General features: G+C 33.8%; 1 protein-coding gene across 6 annotated transcripts in view; it reads left to right on the top strand.

Annotated features, from left to right (window-relative positions):
* Window positions 1-24,199, top strand: part of PDPK1 (3-phosphoinositide dependent protein kinase 1) — a 135,181-nt gene that overhangs the window by 28,631 nt on the left and 82,351 nt on the right. Inside the window, exon 1 of one of the 6 annotated variants that reach the window (XM_051968561.1) lies at window positions 23,287-23,388. The exons of the other annotated variants lie outside the window; for them this stretch is intronic. The gene's annotated coding sequence lies outside the window, so the exon portion shown is untranslated. Of the gene's footprint in view, window positions 1-23,286; window positions 23,389-24,199 lie in introns of those variants that run through there. 6 annotated transcript variants of the gene reach the window in all.

Below are 24,199 nucleotides of genomic sequence, written 5' to 3'. Positions count from 1 at the left end.
AATATAAATAGTTAAGAGTTCTTGAAATAAGGCAAGTCACTCTTTGAGCATCCATTTATTTTATAAAATGAAGAAATTATAAACTATTTCTAAGGCTCTCTTTAGGCTAAAATTTTATATGTTTATTTTATTAAGGAACATAACCATTTACCAGAAAACATAGTAAAGTGAAAGAGATGAATTGTTTGAATTCCTTCTTACATGTGTTACTTTGAATAAGTAATTTAAACTTAAAGTTTCCTTCTCTTTAAAATGAAGGGGGTGGGTGGTGCTTAACAAAAGTAGATCTGACCTTTCTGATCCCTTCCAGATGAAAATCTTAGTTTTTATAATGCTGTGTACCTAAGGATAAATAGGAAGTTTAATAGAGCCTGTGAAGTACCTCAGAAGGTTAATTAAATGGTTTGCCATAGGATTAGAGGAGAATTCTTGTTTATTTGCCACAATTACCCCATACTAGTTTTAAAGGAGGAGCTGTATTTTTCCTTTTTGGTGTTGAGGGGAAAATTCCTGAGCTCTGAAGCAAATGTGAAACCCAAGAAATTTTTAAATGAAGCCTTTTGAATAAAATATAATAGACCTAGACTTAAATTCTAGAGTATAATTAATTCCACAGAAGCAGAGTGGCCTGGTAGAAAGAATGCTAGATTAAAATTAAGAAACCTGAGTTTGAATTCCAGGTTTTCCATCTACTTCCATGATCTTTGGCAAATCCCTTAATCTCTTTGGATTTTGGTTTCCTCATCTGTCAAATGTGGGATTTAAATTTTTTATTTTATTTTATTTTTATTTTTAAAAATTATAGCTTTTTATTTACAAGACATATATACATGTGTAATTTTTCAGCATTGACCCTTGCAAAACCTTCTGTTCCAACTTTTCCCCTCCTTCCCCCCACCGCTCCCCTAGATGGCAAGTAGACCCATACATGTTAAATATGTTAAAGTATATGTTAAATGCAATATATGTATACATATTTATACAGTTATCTTGTTGCACAAGAAAAATCAGATTTAGAAATAAAGTAAAAATAACCTGAGAAGGAAAACAAAAATGCAAGCGGACGATAACAGAAGGAGTAGAAATGCTATGTTGTGGTCCATACTCATTTCCCAGAGTTCTTTTGCTGGGTGTAGCTGGTTCTCTTCATTATTGAACAACTGGAACTGATTGGTTCATCTCATTGTTGAAGAGAGCCATGTCCACCAGAACTGATCATATAGTATTGTTGTTGAAGTGTATAATGCTTTCCTGGTTCTGCTCATTTCACTCAGCATCAGTTCATATATGTCTCTCCAGGTCTTTCTGAAATCATCCTTCTGGTCATTTCTTACAGAACAATAATATTCCATAACATTCATATGCCACAATTTATTTAGCCATTCTCCAATTGATGGGTATCCATTCAATTTCCAGTTTCTAGCCACTATAAAAAGGGCTGCCACAAACATTTTTGCACATACAGGGGACTTAGATTTAATGGTTTCTGGGGTCCCTTTTAGCTTTAGCTGTATAATCCTGTAATTCTAGGAACTCACTCTTAGCTTTGAAATGCATTTCTATGTAATTTAGTATTAAGTGGTCAGCACCTTTAGAGATTATTTAGTGTCCTTTGTCCCTTTTTTTCCTCCCTTCTTCCCCCATTGCCCCTTCTTTATTTTACAAAAGGCCAAGAGATTAGTCTCTTTGCCACCTGAGTATCTCATTTATCATGGAGATCTGTATTTAGATTTCTTGTTTTTCTAGAGCAGATCCCTTACCTCTTCGATTTTCATTTTGTTCTCAACAACTTATGTTTCATGCATTTGAACCTCCATTAGTATGCTTATTAATACATGGCCTTTTGATTACAAAGATCAATAGTGGTCTGGTGCAGTGGTATCTAATTTAAATAGAAACAGATCCCTATGGGCTTCATATTGACTTAGAAAATGACAAATTACTGTTTTCTACTTTGTTTTGCATTTTTCATTTTTTTGTTAAACTTTCTCAGTTAATCTGTAATTTCTTTGGGCAGCAAAATGCCTTAGTTTGCACCACTTCTGGTTTAATGCAAATAATATTGGTCTTGAAATAAATCCAAGTTCATTCTGGACTGCCCCTTAGTAGTTTCTTTATAAGTAAAAAGAAGTACAGGCGTACTGTGGGCTTTGTTCTAGGCTACCATAGTAAATCTCAATAAAGTAAATATCTCCATAAAGTAAGCTATTCACAAGAATTTTTTCATTTCCCCAGTGGATAGAAAAGTTATGTTTACACCATATTGTGGTCTTTTAAGACTGCAATAGTAGGGCGTAACTAGGTAGCTCAGTGGATTGAGCACCAGCCCTGAAGTCAGGAGGACTTGAATTTAAATCTGGCCTCAGACACTTAACAGTTCCTTGCTGTGTGACCCTGGGCAAGTCACTTAATCCCAATTGCCTCAGCAAAAAAAAAAAAAAAAAAAAGCAACATATTATGTTAAAAACAAAACAAAACATCCCACTTCATCAAACCAGTGTACATACCTTAATAAAGAAATCCTTTATTGTTAACAACTGCTAACCATCTGAGCCTTCAGTGAATTGTAATCTTTTTACTGGTGGAGGGTCTTGCTTTGATGTTGATGGCTACTGACTAATCAGAGTAGTGGTTACTGAAGGTTGGGGTGGCTGTATCAATTTTCCTAAAATAAGATAATGAAGCTTCAATTGTCCCTTCTTTCACTTGCACACCCAGAAGTCATTGGAGGGTTATTATTTGACCTGATTTCATTATTCTTGTTCCTCAGGAAATAGGGAGGCCCAAGGAGAGGGAGAGAGACAGGAATAGCAGTTGGTAGAACAGTCAGAACATACATAATATTTATATGGGCTTAGTTCTTCACTAAGAACAATTACAATTGTAACATCAAAGATTATTGGTCACAGATCATCAAAACTGATGTATTAATAATGAAAAAATTTTTATATTGCAAGAATTACTAAAATCAGACACAGACAACATGTGTACATGTATTGGTGTTTTTTTTTTTTTTAAACTTTTAATAACTTTTTATTGATAGAACCCATGCCAGGGTAATTTTTTACAGCATTATCCCTTGCACTCACTTCTGTTCTGATTTTTCCCCTCCCTCCCTCCACCCCCTCTCCCAGATGGCAAGCAGTCCTTTACATGTTAAATAGGTTACAGTATATCCTAGATACAATATATGTGTGCAGAACCGAACAGTTTTCTTGTTGCACAGGGAGAATTGGATTCAGAAGGTATAAATAACCCGGGAAAAAAAACAAAAATGCAAGCAGTTTATATTTATTTCCCAGTGTTCTTTCTTTGGGTGTAGCTGCTTCTGTCCATCCTTGGATCAATTGAAACTGAGTTAGCTCTCTTTATTGAAGAGATCCACTTCCATCAGAATACATCCTCAAACAGTATCGTTGTTGAGGTATATAATGATCTCCTTGTTCTGCTCATTTCACTTAGCATCAGTTCATGTAAGTCTCGCCAGTCCACTCTGTATTCATCCTGCTGGTCATTCCTTACAGAACAATAATATTCCATAACGTTCATATACCACAGTTTACTCAACCATTCTCCAATTGATGGGCATCCATTCATTTTCCAGCTTCTAGCCACTACAAACAGGGCTGTGTGCATGTATTGTTGGAAAAATGGGGCCATACCCTTGATGTAGGGTTGCCAGGAACCTTCAGTTTTTTGTTTTGTTTGTTTTTGTTTTCTTTTTGAAGCAATTGGGTTTAAGTGACTTGCCCAAGGTCACAGAGCTAGGAAGTGTTAAGTGTCTGAGGTCAGATTTGAACCGAGGTCCTCCTGACTTCAGGGCTTGATGCTCTATTTACTGCACCAACTAGTGCAACCCTGAACCTTCCATTTGTAAAAAATGCAGTTGTCTGTGAAGCACTATAAAAGAAGTATAAAAATCTACATATTAACATATATATATATGTATAATATATATATATATATCTGTATATTAACATAAGCATTACCTATTTTACAGTCAATTTGAGGAAAACATTTTGTAAACCTTAAAGAATAATTTAAAATGTGTCATTCTTGACAAAAATATTGACTAAATAAAAACTATTTTCCATAATTAGAGTTGGGTGGAGGCTCAGAGACCAGCTAACCCAACCTGAATCTCAGACCAAATTTCTTCTACTGCATTCCTGGCCAAGTGGCCAGGATCCTTTAGATCCTTTATTTAGTGAAGGGAAACTTTTACTTTCTATGGTAGCCTATTTATGTTTGGAAAGTACCAAGCGTTAGTTTTTCTTTAGATAAAGCTTAAATATGTCCTAACTTTTTACATTTCTTCTTGTTCTGCTTCCTTCTATATGAAAGCAATTCAATTAATTGGAGAACAATGTAAATACTTTAAAAAAATTTTTTTAATAGCTTTTTATTTACAAGTTATATGCATGGGTAATTTTATTACCCATTGACAATTGCCAAACCTTTTGTTCCAGTTTTTCCCCTCCTTCCCCCCCCCCCCCAGATGGCAGGATGATCAATACATGTTAAATATGTTAAAGTATAAATTAAATACAGAATAAGTATACATGTCCAAACCGTTATTTTGTGTACAAAAAGAATCAGACTTTGAAATATTGTACAATTAGCCTGTGAAGGAAATCAAAAATGCAGGCGTGCAAAAATATAAGAATTGGGAATTCTATGTAATGGTTCTTAGTCATCTCCCAGAGTTCTTTTGCTGGGTGTAGCTGGTTCAGTTCATTACTGTTCCATTGGAACTGATTTGGTTCATCTCATTGCTGAAGATGGCCAGGTCCATCAGAATTGATCATCATATAGTATTGTTGTTGAAGTATATAATGATCTCCTGGTCCTGCTCATTTCACTCAGCATCAGTTCATGTAAGTCTCTCCAGGCTTTTCTGAAATCATCCTGTTGGTCATTTCTTACCGAACAATAATAAATATTTTTTTTGGGGGGGGGGGGGGATGTCTCTAGTTCTCTTACCTGTACTTGATGGTATGAACTTAAGGCTCTTTATTCTTTTGGTTCTCTTTGGACGTTCTCCAGATGATCAATGCTGTTTGTAAGTTAAGACCCCCAGAATGGAGTGTGATTCTCTATATATGTTCTTACCAGACAGAGTTGAGCAGATCTGGTTCCAGTCATTATTCTTCTCAGTTCAGGCTAGGATTACTAGACATTTCTCGCTATATAATCACACTCACACAGTTGACTCATGTTGCAGCTCTCATTCTCTTAACATCTTTCTCTTTTCCCCCAATCTTTTAGGATTCTAGGTAATCTTTTATTATCTTGTACTGGCAAAGTTAGTTTTTTGAACTTGTTTTACATTTATTCCTTTTCTAAATTTACTTACTGAAAAACTATTATTTATAATCATTCTCAAATATTCCAATTTTTTAAAAATTGAATATTATTTTTTGAATCCAACTTAATCCATTGTCTTTATCAAAGTGAATGATATTGAAGATTGTAACAGATATTATTGTACTTTTAACTTCCATATAAACATTTTTAACTTTGTGTTTCACATTTCATGTTCAAATGCAGCAGAGAGTGTGCTGACACAATTCATGTACCCATTCAAATTTGACTTTGTTTCTACTATGTTAAGTAATTGCTACCTTACCTGCACTATCAGTTGGAGTAAATAAGCTATGTTGGTTTCATTTTTATTGACTTTATTTGAACTGTATTTTCATTGGAAAAGGCGGGGGGGAGGGGGAAAAATGTATTTATTTAGGAGTTGTAATTGAAAATATCTAGCAACTTTCATTGCTTCATTATGCCCCCTAAAAGGATCTACCCTTGTGGCATATTGCATGGTTTGAAAAATACTGTTCGAAGTCTAACATTCTTAACCTCATATGGTTACACAATTATGGTATAGTGACTTTCTTCCTATTAACTTTTCATCTTAGGAGGTTTGGGTCCAGTGTTTTAGCCTTGAGATATTTTTAAGGCTATCATCTTATGTTAATTGTCCTTCATTGTGTCTTCTACAAATTTGATAATTGGTAAGTCATTGATAAAAATATTTAAAAGTATTGCGATCAATACAGATCCCTTAAGTACATCCCTGGAAACCTTCTAAGATTGTATCAGTCCTTTAGTAACTACCCTTTCAGTGTTCTAAATTTACCTAACTGTATTGTAATCTATCTTATATCTCTAATGTAGCCAAAGAAATAGTACAAGAAATTGTTTGTCAACATATAGTTATCATTGTCCTATGTACCTTGTGCAGTGATTTTTTATCTTGTGCTTTAAAATTTCAATTAATTTTTAACTTTTTTTTTTGTTCTAAGTATTCCTTAGCAGCAGTAGCTCATTCTGAGTTTCAGTGCTTCTGACATTATCTTTAAAAAATTGTGTCATGATTTTGCATTCTTTCCTTTTTTACTTACTCTTCTTCCCATGTTCAGAATGTGTCTTCTATAAATCTGAGATGGTTGGTACTCTGTATGTCTACATTTGTTTCTTTTAGATAGCTTCCTATCACAAAGATAGCTTCATTATAGTTATTTCTCTTTGTGTCTTCAGAGCACAATTTCTTAGATGCTTCCCTTCCTCCTGGAATGACTTCTCTTATATATTTTTAATCTATTGGTTCCTAATTATCCTGTCTCTGAACCCTTGGAAATCTCTTCTCAAATAAAAGGTTTATAATATACTTGACTTTTTTTTTTTTACTCTTTCATAAATTCTAAACTCAAGTTGTCACTTCCTTTGAGGTTTTCATCATTTTCATTTTGATAACATTGTTGGTTAATTAGGTCCAGAATTGAAGTTTCCCTCGGTTTCTCTAGTGTTTTAAAGGTGGAATTTACTTTAAAACAAGCTAAGAAATTGTTAGAGTGCTCTAACTGCTACTTTGACTCAGTCTAGCATTTTTTTGATTATCGAAGTTCCTATTTTATTATTGAATTTCACTACTACAGCATGCCTCTATGCTTACAGTATTTTTCATGAACTCATGTATTTCTTTCTATATCATTCCATTTTTGTTTCTGCCTATGTTGCTCTTCACTATCCTATCTTTCTCTGGCTTCTAGATTTCTTCACATGAGTATAGTTCCTTTGTTTTACCTGTCTTTTTTCTTTTATATAAGAAAAATCTTTCAGAACCATATTCCACTAATGGATTGCTTTCATCCAAGTTTCAGTGATACATATGAATTCAAATTAGTTTCTTTGCCTATGGTTCATTTATCCAGTTTGTTGATAATACTTAGTGCTTTGTTTTATAACAGCTGAGGCTATCTGAGTATTTCTAATGTTTACTCTTTTTATGTTATAGATTATGATTTTGAGTTTTGATATGTCTGGTTAATTTTCTCCCTCCATTTTACTTTATATCCTTTTTGATTAGTTTTGTTTGTTATTTATTTTATCTGAGATAGGCTTTTCCTGTCTTATGATTAGAAGTGCAGCAGGTGTTTATGGGCCTAATCTTAATACTGATTGGCATAGAAGCTTCCCTGTTTTTCTATTCTGGGCCAGTTTTCCCCTCAGGAAGCTTGTGTCTTTCTGCTCCTGAGGGACATCATATTGGTTCTAGGCTTAGAGCAAACACTGGATTAGCTATAGCCTGATTACATTTCAGAAATCCCTAAGTCATCTGGTTCGCATGGACTCTTAAGTGTGTGTCACCACACCCAACTTTGCTTAGATTTTCAAGACTAGACAAATATACCTTTACCAGCCCTTTTCTCTTTTCTCTCTAGCTAAGAGCCCATAATTACCATATTTTAAACCATGTTCCGAAGTTTAAAAAAACATTTTCCAGTACCATTCTCATTAGTTCATTTCCCAAATCTTCCTTTCTCTCTCTCTTTTTTTTAAAAAATAACTTTTTATTGACAGAACCCATGCCAGGGTAATTTTTTATAGCATTATCCCTTGCACTCACTTCTGTTCCGATTTTTCCCCTCCCTCCCTTTACCCCCTCCCCTAGATGGCAAGCAGTCCTTTACATGTTAAATAGGTTACAGCATATGCTAGATACAATATATGTGTGCAGAACTGAACAGTTTTCTTGTTGCACAGAGAGAATTGGATTCAGAAGGTATAAATAACCCAGGAAGAAAAACAAAAATGCAAGCAGTTTATATTCATTTCCCAGTGTTCTTTCTTTGGGTGTAGTTGCTTCTGTCCATCCTTGATCAAGAGATCCACTTCCATTAGAATACATCCTCAAACAGTATCATTGTTGAGGTATATAATGATCTCCTGGTTCTGCTCATTTCACTCAGCATCAGTTCATGTAAGTCTCACCAGTCCTCTCTGTATTCATCCTGCTGGTCATTCCTTACAGAACAATAATATTCCATAACGTTCATATACCACAATTTACTCAACCATTCTCCAATTGATGGGCATCCACTCAGTTTCCAGTTTCTGGCCACTACAAACAGGGCTGCCACAAATATTTTGGCACATACAGGTCCCTTTCCCTTCTTTAGTATCTCTTTGGGATATAAGCCCAGTAGAAACACTCTGGATCAAAGGGTATGCACAGTTTGATAACTTTTTGAGCATAGTTCCAAATTGCTCTCCAGAATGGCTGGATGTGTTCACAATTCCACCAACAATGTATCAGTGTCCCAGTTTTCCCACATCCCTTCCAACATTCCCCATTATCTTTCCCTGTCATTCTAGCCAATCTGACAGGTGTGTAGTGGTATCTCAGAGTTGTCTTAATTTGCATTTCTCTGATTAATAATGATTTGGAGCATATTTTCATATGTCTATAAATAGTTTCAATTTCTTTGTCTGAGAATTGTCTGTTCATATCCTTTGACCATTTATCAATTGGAGAACTTCCTTTCTCTTTTAAGTCCTTTTCTTTGATCAGCAACAGTGAATAAAGCACTCCCTGTATCCCTATTCAAGTATCTTGCCCAAAACTTTTTTTTCATTCACTCAATATTTATCTATTATTATTATTTTTTTTTCGCTTTTTTTTTTTTTTACTGAGGCAATTGGAGAGTATTTTTTAAAAGTTTTTATTGATATTTTCTGTTTCCTGTATTATCATAGTTATCCTTCCTCCCCCCTCCCAGAGACTCATTCCATATGACAATTGGTAATTTTTTAGAGAGGAACAAAAGCACTACTGATTGATACATTGAAAAAGTATGAAATATATGCAGTGTGTAAACCACTGAACCTTGCACTTCTGTGAAGGAATAGGTTAGGCGTATTTTCACATCCTTCTTCATTTGGGTCCTGCTTGATCTTTATAATTTTGTTTCTTTTACTTTTGTTTTTTTGCTGTGCCATTCTTTGCATTTAAATTGTTATAGTCACTGTGTACATTATTTTCTTGGCTCTGTTTACCTCACTGTGTATCAGTTCATATAGTTCATATGTGTATTTCCACATTTCTCTGCATTTACTGTGCACACTATTACTTATAGCAGAGTAATATTCTATTATATTCATGTAACACAATTTGTTTAGCCATTCCTCAATTGATGGGCATTTACTTTGTTTCCACTTCTTAGCTATCACAAAAAGTGGTGCTATAAATATTTTGGAGTATGTGGGGACTTTTTTCTTACTGATACCTTTCTTGGAGTATAAACAAAACAATGGAATCTTTGGGTCAAAGGGTATAGATGTTTTAGTCAGTTTGTCTGTGTAATTCCAAATTGCTTTCCAAAGTAGCCCAAAACTTTCTAAATAATCTTTAGTGGTGCTTTCTAGATTCCCTCTTGTAGCATCCTTTTTGTCAGTGTTAATTAACAGTTAATTAGCAGTTATTGAAGTTGACAAATTTTGGAATGTTCTCTGTCATGTATTCCAAGACATGTCTTGGGATTTTAGTAGGACTTAACTTCTAAGTTGACAGATAAATTGCCTGACAGTTATATGTAGTGTTTCACAACTATAATCTCAGCAAAGATAAGAGAGAGTAGAATTTTCTCATCTCTTATTTGAGGTCATTATATAATTAGATATATTTGTCCTTTATAATTGCATTATTATAGTCCTTGGGTATATTGTTTTTCTAGTCTGACTCACTTTGCTTCAGTTCCTGTCTAATAATGTTTATGAATTTTTTTTTTACTTTTAAAAAATTTGTATTTTTTCCTCAATTGACATGTAAATATAAATTTTAACATTCAAATTTTGAGTTCCAAATTATCTCCTTCCCTTCCTTTCCTCTTCTTTCAAGCAATTTGATATAGGTTATATTTGTATAACGTATTTCCATATCAGCATGTTGTGAAAGAAAACACAGACCAAAAAAACCCCAAGAAAAATAAAGTGGGGGAAAAAATGCTTTGATCTTCATTCAGACTCCATTCTATTCTTTCTCTGAAGATGGATAGCATTTTTCAAAATCCTTCAGAATTGTCTTGAATCATTGTATTGCTGAGAATAGCTAAGTCACTAACAATTTATCATAGTACAAAATTGCTGTTACTGCTTAAAGTGTTTTTCTGGTTCAGCTCATTTCAGTTTTCATTAGTTCATGTAAGTCTCAGTTTTTCTGAGAGTATCCTGTTTTTTATTTGTTATAGTATTTCATTACAATCATAATAACATAATTTGTTCACCCTTTTTTCATTGCTAGGTTCTCAATTTCAAATATTATGCCAGCACAGAAAGAGCTACTAGAAATATTTTTGTGCTTTTTGTTTTTAATCTCTTTGCGATATAGATGTAATAATGTTCTTTCACAGTTTGAAAGCCTTTTGAATATGGTTGGATCCAGAATGGTTGAATCAGTTCATGACTTTACCATTAGAGCATTAGGGTCTCAGTTTTCCCCATCCTCTCCAACATTTTCTCATTTTCTTTTTTCTGTCATATTACCTAATCTGATAGGTCCTGGAGTGACTCTTTCGAGTTGCTTTAATTTGCATTTCTCTAATCAGCAATGATCTCTAGAACATTTTTTCCAAATAACTAATAGATTTATTTTATCTGAAAAGTGCCTGTTTCTATTCTTTGACCATTTCTCAATTGGGGAATGGCTCTAATTTTTATTTTTATTTATTTATTTTGGAGGGAGGATATACAGACTTTATTTAGTCAGATTTACTATATACAGCAGAGATCACTTTTACATACTATCTCACTAGTCTACACTGGTACATTATTTTCAAATTTAAGACCTACACTCATAAAAAAACCACACACATATATCATTATAGAACAGTAGTGCATACATTATACTCCTGAAAAGCCAGCTTTTATTTAAAAAACACTAAGGTTTGGAAGATGCCTTCAAATGGAGAAGATACACGTCATATGGTTCTACAGTTTGGGTCATTTTGTACAATTTCAATCATACCGGACTACAATATATATGTTTTAAAAGTGGACAGTGGTGAAGGGCAATCCTTGGGTCCCTTCATGCAGCTAGCTAGCTGGTCCTCCTCTGGACTGGAGTCCACCAAGCAAAGCTTTCAAAGATTCTACTGGACTTCAGAATCACTGGGCTCTCACTCAGAGGAAACCACCTTTCAAAATGGCTCTAATTTTTATAAATTTTACTCAATTTTATATATTTGAGAAATGAGGCCTTTATCAGAGATAATATTTCACATTACTGTATTTTTTTGATTACTGTATATTTTCCTCCATTCTATTCTCTTCCTTCCTTCTTAACACTGTATCACTCTTTTCTTTCACCCTGATCGTCCTCAGAAGTGTTTTGCTTCTGCTACCCCATCTCCCAGTCTATTTTCCTTTATTTTAACCCATCCCCTATTTTTTTTTAAACTCCTTCTCCTCCTTTCCTTTAGATTAAGATTAATAGATTTCTATACTCATTTGAGTTTGTATGTTATTTCCTTTTTGAACCAATTCTGAGCTCTTTCACACCAAGAATTTTTCTAGGAATTATTTTTGACCTTAAGACTAATTCATATTTTTCTTTTGGGGCTTTGGATGTAGCATTTCTGACTTTATCTTTTTCTGAGTTTGTGTTTTGATCTTCCTTATCATCATAATAACTTTCTATGACCAACTGGTCTTTTTTCTTTTATTTGCTTATTTTTCCAGCCTATTTCTTGACTTGTAACTTTTTTGATAAAGTTGGATTTTGCTCCCAGGGTGGAAGAGACACTGTCCCAAATTTTGGGTTTTTTTGGTGCAGCTATTTCCAGAGCTTGTTCTGGGGTTCTGTAAGTTTTCAGTTCTCCCAACGTGATAAGATCTAAGGAGAGATGTGTTTACTACTCTTCTAGCCTGTGGTCTGGTATGTGAGTGACCACAAATACACTTTTGTGCTCTGAAACTGTGACCTCAAACTGTGACCACAAACAAACTCCTGTAGCCACAAACTGTTGTTCCTTTTTGCCCTGGGTCTTCGACCTAGGACTGCTACCCAGATCTATATATGGACATGGAGGCAACAGACTACACCTAATGCAAGTAAAGGGACCCTTGTTATCTTCTGATCCCTTTACTGTCCCTGGACTGAGAGCTCTGAAAGTTGTTGTCTTCCAATTTAGTTGCCTTGCTGGCTTCCTGGTGAATTGTCTACTCTGGACCCTATTTGACTTTCACCCAGTTTGACAGACCTTTCCTACTGTCTTCTAAGTTTAATTGGGCAGGAAAATTGTTTTACCTTATCCTTTTGTGGGCTCTGCTGCAACAGAATTCATTTTGAGGTGTTATTTATAGTTGTCTGGAGGGGAATTTGAGAGCATTCAGACTGGTCCTTGCCTTTTCTCAGCCATTTTGACTCCTTTCTTCTCCCTTTAAAAAAAAAAAAATTTTTTTTAAGGTCATTTTTTTACAATGTAGCAAAATTCTGTTATAGTTGTGAGCCTCTGTTTAGTCATTCCTGGATTATCTACTTTGTTCCTAGTTTTTTACTACCAAAAAAAGTTCTTTTAAAGTATATTTTAGTATATATGGGACTTTCTATTTGAGTTTAAAACACATTAGTCACTTTGAATAATTCCAAATTGTTGGTTGAACCAATTAACAGCTTCATCAATATATTGCTGTATATATTGTTTATACTATATTTATAGTATGTTTGACTGTACAGCCTTTTCAACATATGTAGCATTTATTTAATGTTTAATATTTACAAAGCAATTTACATGTTATCTCATTTGATTCTTATAATAATTATGGGAGGTAGATAATATTATTCCCATTTTATAGATGAAGAAGCTGGGGCACAGAATATTTAAATGACTTGCTTCCCATCTGAGGCAGGATTTGAAGTTAATGTCTTCACTTCAAGCCCAACAGTGTATATCCACTGTGTCAACTGACCATCTTATTTATTGTATTTGGGGGATCAATAAAGGCTTTTGAGTTGCCTCTTGAAGGAAAAGAGGGTCTCTTTGTGATAAAGGTGAAAAAGGGGGTGCGTTTTAGGCATGCTGGACAACCAATTAATAGGTAATGAGTTTGGAGATGGAGTGTCATGTGGGAGGAACTCAGAAAAGACTAAGTTAGCTGGAACATAGGTGTAGGAAAGGGAGTAATGTGTAATGAAGCAGGAAAAATAGTATTTGGTCAGCTTGTAAAACGCTTTAAAAATCAGGTGTTTATATTTTGACCTAGAGACAATAAAGAATGTTTGGAGTTTATTGAGTAGGGGAGTGACTTGCTCATATTTGTGCTTAGGGAAACATAGATAAAAGATCACTGAGATCTATGTTGAGCATTAAGAAGAAGGGAAAGCTTTTACAGGGCAACCAATTAGAAGGCAGGGTTCTGGTTGAGGCAATAGTCTTGCTGAAAGTTAATGGAGGCCTTAAATAAAGTGTTATCTTTGTGAATAGAGCAAAGGGATTAGATGTTTAGGGGAGACCTTTTAGAGGGAGAAATGACTCTTGACTGCTTATCTCCTGGGAAGTGACTCTTGGTTTTGTATTGTTTGTTAATTTCTTTTGCATGTTGACTCACTCTTACATTCTTTGTGTAGCTAATTCAGCTTCATTTCTTCATATTGGATTATTTGTATTACCTATTCTGTATTTTGTATTTTTGTAGGTAATTCTCGTTTATTTTAAATTCTTGTTTTGGTTTCCACATAATTGGATATACTATGAATTGATGAAAACCTTGCTTATTATGTATCGGGGACTGTTTTGTACAAGGGATGCAAATAGAATAATAGCTTGCACTTGATGAATTTTTAAAATTCTAATAGAGGAAAATTTTAGGATAGGGGAAAGGGTGGCCAGGAAAAGGAGTCTGATATGAGAAGTCATGAGAATAGTGAGATAGCACAGTTTACATACCATTTCCAAATCATTTTCAGAATCACTGGTACTATTGACTTGATTAGTGTCCTCTGAGTACAGTTGGAAAATGAGATGGAGAGTGTGTGTGTGTGTGTGTGTGTGTGTGTGTGTGTGTGTGTTTGTGTGTTTGTGGCGGGGGTTGGGGGGGTGGGGTAATTGGCTTAAGGTGATCTGGCCTTTTTGAGGGGATAGTTATATAGCATGTGAATGTGAAGCATTGTCTGGAATCTGAGACTAGCTAAATGTAGTGGACTAATTTATATTCAGTCAGTCAGTAATGAAGAACACTGGGTGCCTATATTCTGGCTGTGGTGGTAGAGAGATGCAAAAGTCCAGTTCTAGTGTGAAGAGTGCTGATGGCAGGGAGATTTGGGGTAGCAATGGCAGAAAGTTGGTAGGAGAGATGGGATGGCTAGAGTTGCCCACTGGAAGATGATATAAATGTTTTGGTGTATATGAGGATTTTTCTGTTTTTATTTTGTTTTTTGAGTCATTGACTGCTCTGGGGGCATTGAATTCTACGAGTAAAGGAGTATGATCATTTTAGTCACTCTTTTCACATAATTCCAAGTTGCTTTGAAGTTCTTTTTGTGCCCCCTGCTAATTTAAAAAAAAAAAAACTAAATCAAAACATTATTTTCAAAAATTTTTTTATCAAATTTGATAATTTCAATAATGCATTTGTTATGAATATTTCTTGCCTTCAATAAACCTTATTTGGAAATAATGTCCATCAGATAAATGAAGTTTGTAGAATCATAAACTATTAAACCTGGAAATGGAACTGAAGTCAGAAAACTGGGAATGATTCTGCTGCCTGGTTGTGGCAGGAGGGATTGGCAGAACTTGAAATTAACCCTTTGTCGTCTAGTGTCATTTCTAAGAATTTTTTCATTGTACTTGTTGCCTCTATTATAACCTTTACTTTGCAGATGGTGGTTCTTTAGAAAAGAGGTGTCTAGGTGTTGTAGTGTGACTACTAATGATAGTAAAGAAATAAGTTTTATTGAAAATGAAGAAATGAATTGTAAAATTAATAATGATTTTGATTTATTTTTGAAGTAAATTGATATTTTGTTTCTGGACAATGCATCTGAGCTCTGATTAGTTTGAAAGATATCAATTGCTACTTTACAGCTCATTGTTTTTTATTTACTCAGCAGCAATGGCACCTTTTTCCAAAGTGTGGAGGTAATTTTAATTTTAATTTTCAGGAACATTACTAAATTAACAATTTATTATAATTATACATTCAATATAATAGAACATAATTTATATTCAAAATTAATAATAACAAATTATGATCGGGTCTCTGAAAATATGTGGAATTGAAAAAGATTTCACCTCAAATAATATTTGCTGTTAATGGATGACGGTTTGTTTGATTGTAGAAGGGAACTTATAGTTAGAAGAGTTGGATTTGAAACTCAGCTCTGGTATGAAAGTCATGTGACCATAGGTAAGTCAGTTCACCTCAGGACTTCAATTTCCTCATTTGTAACAATATATCTTTAAACTGTGGGAGTTTCCCAAGGCTTAATTCTAAGCCCCTATACCCCTCTTTCTTTACAATCTCTACATAGACATAGCTTCAGTCCTATGTCACTATTTATTTTTGAACATTTTGAACTGGATGTGCTGGAAATATACTTTTCCCCCCATGCCCATCTTTCTTTCAAACTTTACTTTTTTTTTTTTAAATCAGTCTGCTAGGCTCATAACTTTGGCATTAACCTTTACTTTTTTCTTTCCCTTGCCCCATGTATCCATTTACTTGCTAGATTTTACTGTTTCAACTTCTCTTGCCTCTGATCCCTTTTTTCCACTCACATGACTATTGTCTTCGTTCAGGCCCTCATTACCTCTTCCCTAGATTATTATAACAGTCTCCTAATTCCTTTCCCTGTCTTCCATCTCTCACCACTTTAGTCCATCCTCTACAATGCTGCCAAAACTTCTTATTCTAACTCTAGCTTCTCCCATCTCTACCATCTTTTTATATCTTCTATTCCTACTCTTCCTCTCTTCAGTTTATTCTTTGATCCAGTGACACTGGGCACCTTTTTGTTCCCTGAAAAAGACAGCGGTTTTTCAGCTCTGGTTATTTTCTCTGACTTTCCTTTCCTTCCTGGAATGCTCTCCTTCCTTATCTCTGTCTACTTGTTTCTCTGGTTTCCTCAAATCTCATCTAAAATCTTTTTAAATTATAGTAATAGTATCTTCCCTCTATTATTTACTATTTGCCTTATAAATAGCTTAATGATACATATTTGTTTGCTTATTTTCTCTGTCATTAGATTTTTGAACTTTTTGAGATTGTAACTATTTTTTTGCCTTTCTTTGTATTCTCAGCATTTAGCACAATGACTGACCCATTGTAGTAGGTTCTTAATAAAGGCTTATTGATTTTCCTGAACCACAGATCTGACAGTCATTCTCCTTCCTAATCAATTTTAGTGACTCTCTTTTACCTCTAGGCTAAAACAAACTTTGTTTAGCTTTTAAATTTTTTGACAACCTGGATCTAACCAGTCTTTCTAACCTCATTGGATTTTACTCCTTCCTGTTACTCTTCGATCTAACAAAACTGGCCTTCTTTATATTCCTTAGATGTGACACTTCATCTGCCTTTGTGCACAAAGTGTGCGTCTCTTATACTTGGAATGCATTCCTTCCTCACCTCTCTGAAGTTAACAAATCTGTTCCTTAAACACAGTTCATGCACAGTTCATACCTGGTCCATATTTCCAATTTGGTAGGGCCTATTAGAATTAATTTTTTTAGAATTCAAGATCTTCTTAATACATAATATTAAGGCCTAATACAGACATTAAAGTAAAATGGTAGGGGAAGAGGAAAGGACAGAATTTTGAAAAAAATTTTTTTAAACCAATTTAGGATTTAAAAGATACTTTTAACAGTATTTACCTGTTTTTTTTTACCCAGAGGTTTTTTTTTATTTTAAACACTAAGAAATATAGGAAAAAATAGGAAAACTGTTGTCTTCTGTTGATTATCCTTTTAGAGACTTAACATTTTAAAAGTTATCCTTTCAGAGATTGGACATTCCAAGATAGAGCACTCTTTATTTACAAATTTAAAATCTTCACTAGGACCCGATTTATTTCAAGATAGATTGTTCAAGATAGATTTAGTATAAGTTTCATATTAAGATATATTCTGATTTTTTGAAAATAGATAATGCTTGCATATGAGATAGCTAGGTGGTGCAGTGAATAGAGCCTTAGGCTGGAATCAGGAAGACCTAAGTTCAGATCTTGCCTTAGACACTAGTTATATGTCCTGAGGGAGTCATTTAACCTGGGTGCCTCAATTTCCTCATGGAAAAATATGTATTTTGCCTGGTTGTTATAAAGATCAAATGAGATAATAATTATGCATTACTTAGCACAGTGCCTAGCACATAATAAGCATTATATAAATAGCTTTTACTGTTATTGTTCTTATCATTACTATAGAAGGCATCACTGTCCTTCCAGTCACTTAGGCTTGAAACCTAGGTATCCTCCTCAATTCCTCATTGTTTCTTAACAGTCCCTCTCCCCTTGTTCTCCCCTTTCCTCCCAATCCAATTTGTTTCTAAGTGTTATCAGTTGAACCTTTTGACATCTCTCAAGTATACCCACGGTATGCTTTTTTGCTGCTACAACTACTACTGCCTTGGTGTAGGTCCTCATTACCTCATGCATAGACTATTGCAATAGCCTATTGGTGGTCTACCTGCCTAAAATTGCAGATCCAACCATGTTACTTCCCTATCTCCTCCCATTTTGGCAAAAACCTGTGATTTCCTCTAGTCCCGAGGATCAAATACAAAATCCTTTCTTTGGCATTCATAGCCCTTTATTATTCCTCCCCTTTTTCCTCCCCTCAATCATCTTATTATTATTTTATTATATTATTATACTAATAATTATTATTATTTACTGCTGTATACTCTTTGATCTAGTAACCTGGGTTCCTGGCTGTTCCACAAACAAGACACTCCAGCTCTTCATTCTGGGTATTCTCTTGTGACTGTCTCTCATGCCTGGAATGCTCTCTCTTATCTCTGCCTCATGGCTTTCTTGACTACCTTCAAGTTCCAACTAAAATCTTAGCTTCTATAGGAAGCCTTTCATAACTACCCTATTCTTGTGTCACACCTTTTAAAATTATTTCCTTTTTTCCTTGTATGCACTTTGGTATACACATTTGTTTGCTTATTTTTTCTGCCATTAGCTTGTGAGCTCCTTGAAGGTAGGGACTGTCTCTTTGCATTTCTTTCTATCCTCAGTGACTTGCATTTAGTAGATGTTTGATAAATGAGTATTGACTGACTTTCTAAAACATTCCTCTCTTTATTAACCTTTAATTCTTATTAAATGTTTTATTGATGCATTTTCCCCCAACCTGGCTTTTTTTTCCCCCAGTTTCCCTCTTCCCTTACAATAGAATGTTCTGTAATAACAATTAAGGAAAAGAAATGAACACATTGATCATATTTGATGGCATCATTCTTTATTAAGAAGAGGAAGGTGTGTTTTATATTCAGACTTTGGAATCAAAATTAGTCATGACATTAATCCAAGTTCTAATGTCATTTAGCATTGTTTTTCTTTATTGTGGATTTTGTACTCATAGTACTTTTTTGCTTTATTCTCTTTTAGTTCATATAAATCTTCCCAAGTTTGCTTAGATTCTTTATATCCATTATTCCTTATGATGTAATGGTTTTTTTTTCATTTTTTTAATATTCCAAATTTAACAAAACATCAATTAAAGTGGACATTTCCATCTTATATTGTGGAACAGAAGTAGGGAATTGTTTATGAAACTGTGCATCTGTTATTTATAGCTTGCTTTTCTTTTTAAATATATAATATGTTCAGCATGGAATTTTCTTTTTTAATTTTAACTTAAAAAGTTAATAAGGACCTATTTTTTTCTCTTCTACCCTCATTGGAAAAAAAAAAAAAACCCTAAAACTACGTAATAGATATGTGTAGTCAAGCAAATATAATTCCTGTATTGAGAATGTACAAAAAAATGTGTTTCAGTCTACATCTCAAGTCCATCACTTTTAACAGTAGACAGCATGTTTTATCTTGGGTCCTCTGGAATTGTGTTTGATTATTCCATTAAGTCAAAGTTTTTAGGTGTTTTAAAATTTTATTTTTGATGCTTTTGCCATTGTATAAATTATTTCTCTGATTCTGCTCACTTTAGTCTGTCTCATTTCATACAAGTCTTCCTAGGTTTCATTGGTTTTTTATGCACAGTAGTGTGCCAAAACATTCATACATTACCATATTTGCTTAGCCATTTTCCAATTGGTGGAAACCATCTTACTTGTTTTCCACCAAATAGAGAGCTGCTATAAATATTTTTGCATTTTGACCTCCTCCTTGATCTTTTTGGTGTATTGTTCAATAGTAGTGTTACTGGATCAAAGAGTATACATTATTCATAAACTTTTTGAGTATGGTTCTGAATGCACAATAATCTATTATGTTCATGTATCATATGTTTAGTTATTCTCTGATGAGTTGATATCCATTTTGTTTCCATTTTTTTCCTACCAAAAAGTGTGCTCTGAATGTTTCATTATATATAGAACATATCTTTGTTTCACTTATCTTCTTGAGATGTATACCTACTGATATGATTGGTAGGTCTAAGTTTAATGATTTCCCTCCCCCCCACTATATAGTTCTAAATTATTTTCTAGAATTGTTGAACTATAAATCTACCAACAGTAGTAATGCCTTGTAGAGTAAGCACTTAGTTTGCCTTCCTTCTCACAGCTCCTCTAATACCATTTATATTTTTAATTTATTTTTTGTCTGTTTGACAGATATGAATTTAAATTACAGAACAAGTAAACTTTTTCTGAAAATCTGGACTTGAAAAATGGAAATCATCTTTGGTTTTTCTCTCAGACTTTATAGAGATGCAAACATCAGTTCTCGTTATTATTCACATTGCTGCTACCTTAGTTCAAACTCTCCTTACCTGTTTGCCTGGAATATTGGAATAGCTTTGGTAACAATTTTCTTTACCTCCATTTCTGCCCTTTCTAATCTAGTCTTCACATGCAATTAAAATAATTTTTGTTCAAGTTTGATATGCCTCCCTTGTTAAAACAAAACAAAACAAAACACCAGTGATTGGCTACATTATCTACTTGATAAAGATACAAACTGTTTATTCTTCTGATATTTAAGCTTTTCCACAATCTAGCTTCAACTTTCTCATCTAGCTTTGCTTTACATTAACTGAATTTCTCTTTCTGTCCATTTGTGTCTGCTGTCTTCCATTCCTATAATTCCCTTTTTTTCATGTATTTGGCCCTGAAATTTTTCTATTCCTTTGAAGATCAATGCAAGAACTGCTTTCTCTATGAAATTTGCAAGTTTTCAAATATTTTAGCCCTTTGCTTAGACTTTTCCTTTACTCTTATATTTAAGCTTGTGTCATGCTTATTCTACATAAATAAGTCTTATCCTTATTGGCTTATAAACTTGAAATTTGGGATTTCTAGTTTTTATTTTTATATTCCCAGTGCCTTGTAGAGTAAGCATTTAATGGGGGTGAATGATTGAAGAGTCATAAGTTTAGAACATTAAATGTGAGAACATAGAAAATTGGAATTAATTTAGTCCAACATCATTTTACATATGAAGAAACTGAGAGCTAGAGAAAGTGGCTTGTCCAAGAGTGTTGAGTTAAATGGTAACCGTGCAGTGGGAGTCTTGCTGAATTTTCCATGAGAGGATCTGGATTCAGATCTCAATTCTGTTTTTATTATTTCTATGACCTTTGGCAGTGATGTCACTTAACCGCTTTAGTTTTCAGCTGGTCTAAAATGGAGCAGGGGGGCAGGTCTGGATTAAAAGACTTCTGATATCCCTTTCATCAGTTAATGAATCTATGAGTCTGTGGTGCTGGAAGAGTGGTCTCCAGATTTTCTGTCAACACCAGTTTGTGGCAATATAGTAGAAACATTATTATTAAGTGCAAAGGGGGCACAGAATAGAGGAGCAGCCAACTTCAAATAGGATCGATTATGGAGGTTTACTTGGTAGATTTTCAGTAAGGTAGTGGTTGTGAGTAACTTAGGAAGAATTAATAAATTTGCAAAGGCAGAAATGTTGAGAAACAAATTAGCTTTTTTAGGCCAGAGGGACTTTATTTCAAATTAGAAAAATATATGGTTGTGGGAGAAGTAATTGATACAGGTCTTAAGGATGCTAGTAAGAAAAATATACTTATTAATAACTTAGGTATTTTCTTTTAAGATTTATTTAGAGGGTTTTCCATGTAATAGTCTTGGCTAGAAAGGTAGAGCCCTGGACCTGGAGTTAGGAAGACCTGAGTTCATTTCTGGCTTCAGATACTTACTGTGTGACTGGGCAAGTCATTTAACCCTGGTTGTCTCAATTTCCTCATCTGTAAAATGAATTGGAGAAAGAAATGGCAAATCACGGTCTTTGCTAAGAAAACCTCCAAAGATGTCATGAAGAGTTGGAAAACAACTGAAAATGACTAAACTATGGTTATTGATATTTTCTATTTCTTATATCACCATAATATTTTATGTACCTCTCCCCATCCTCCTTCAAAGAGCTATCCTGTGTAGTTATCTCTTTATTCAAGTCCCATTTGATCATTATAATTTTGCTACATTTACCTTTTTTTGGGGGGTGTGCCATTGCTCTTTTCATTTACATTGTTGTAGTTACTGTGTAGTTACATCTTTCTATGCTTTTCTGTATTCATCACACATATCATTTTTCTGACAGGAAAATATTATTCCTTTATATTTACGTACCATAGTGTTATTCTCTGATTGATGGGCACTTATTTTTGTTTCTAATTCTTAGCTATTATCTTATTATAAATATTTTGAAGTTTATAGAAATTTTTTTCTTATTGATGGCTTCCTTGCGATATAAGGCTAATTATATGGTGTCTTTGGTTCAAAGGGTGTGGGCATTTTATTTTAAGTAGACATGTAGATTTCATCAATGGAGAACAAAATTTACATCATAGATCTCTTCCCCAAAACCATTTTCATTTACCAAGCATTTATTATTATTTACTATGTTGTTATTGTTACTATTTATATTTTTATTATCTGCTATGTGCAAGCACTGGGCTCCTGCTAGGGCTACAAAGACAAAAATAAAATATCTCCTGCCCTCAAGAAATTTAGGTTCTGTTGGGCAAATAGCATTTATATGGAAAAGTATATGCAAAATATAATACCATTTTGGAGGGGAGAGAGCACTGAGGATTTTTAGAAGTTAGAACTAGAAGGGACTTACAGATTACCTGAACCAGCCTTTAATATTTTGTAAAATGTTTTAAAAGCCTAATTTTCAAGTTTTGGAAATTTTTATGTTGAATTGAAATGTTGAGTATGCCAAATGAATTAATTCTGTGAAAAGTGATTCTTCATTTGCCTCTGATTATGACTATTTCAAGTTGCTTACACTCTCCAGATAATTATCCAGCAGTCACCACAATTAGTAGATGGACCATTAGAAATAGACAGTTTCTGGACTAGTTAATAGGATTTCCCTGTTACAGATATTTCTTTTAGAAAATAAAATTTTAAACATTTAAGTAACATTAGAGCATTTAACCAAAAAATACCTCATATTATAATGAATGGCAGAGTCTTTAATAGTTGACATTTTTTAATGAATAAATAGGCTGATGAACTTCCAAGAAAGTTCTAAAGGACTTTCACCTGACTTAGTATTCATGGGAGATGTGCTAAATAAATAGTCATCTTTCAATAAGCATTTGTTAAATGTCTGCTATGTAAAGTAGTAGATATAAAAAACAAAAACAAACCAGTAGTCCTTACATGGGACCTTACATATTTACATATATGTAAATAGATATATGTGTGTTTGTATGTGTATGTATGTATGGGAATGCATGTTTGTAAAATACAAGATTATTTGGGGTAGGTGCCAGCAGCTGGGAGGATCTGGAATACTCACTTTTTCTGTGAATATTATAAATTCCAGTATCCTACCTGTGCTCCTTATTCTGGAACATCTTAGGTTATCTTGGAAAATCCAGCTGCCTTACTGCAGGGAAGTGGCTATAGTACTATAGTAACCATCTTGGAAGCTTCCAGGTAAGTTCCTTCTGTCACTGCTCTTTCTTATCTAGTCTGCTCCATTTTATGGTGCCACTGTTGTGGTGGGGATAGTATATAACAATTCATTTCAGTGGCTTGTGCTATTTAAAGTGGGTAGAGAGTGTTGTTAATGCCATTCTTAGATATTCATGCATGCATTTTTTCAAGAAAGTTATTAAACCCTGATTACATATAGATTCCTGTGCTAGGGGAGCATATGCAAAAAATACATTACTGAGTAATAATTGAAAAATGAGTAGATGCCCTTCAATTGGGAAATGACTGAACAAATTGTGGTATATAAAGATAATGGAATATTATTGCACTATAAAAAATGATGAACAAGCTGATTTTAGAAAGGCCTGGAAAGATTTACACAAACTGATGCTGAGTAAAACAAGCAAAACCATAATACATTGTACATAGTAACAGCAAGATAAAAGACTTGATTGTTCTCAGTGGTTCAGTGATCCAAAGCAATTCCAATAAACTTTGGACAGAAAATGCCATCTGTATCCAGAAAAAGAACTAAGGAGACCGAATGTAAATCAATATACGTTCTTTGGTCACGTTGTCGTCTTCTTTTTTTTTTAAAACTAAATCTCACCCATGGTTTTTTCCTTTTGCTCTGATTTTTCTCTCTCAACATGATTCATAAAGGAATGTGTATTTAAAATAAATAAACTTACTAGGAAAAAATCAATAATAAGTAATACAAAGTAGAAACTAATTGCAGAGTAGTCCTATAAAATCTAAAGGGAGTAAAATAATTTTTGATTTGAAAGTATCACAAGATTGCCTTAAAAAA

Source organism: Antechinus flavipes, chromosome 1 (assembly GCF_016432865.1).
Source record: "Antechinus flavipes isolate AdamAnt ecotype Samford, QLD, Australia chromosome 1, AdamAnt_v2, whole genome shotgun sequence".
NCBI lineage: Eukaryota > Metazoa > Chordata > Mammalia > Dasyuromorphia > Dasyuridae > Antechinus > Antechinus flavipes.
The sequence above is the reverse complement of the archived record's forward strand: the minus strand, read 5'-3'. Positions and strand labels throughout refer to the sequence as shown.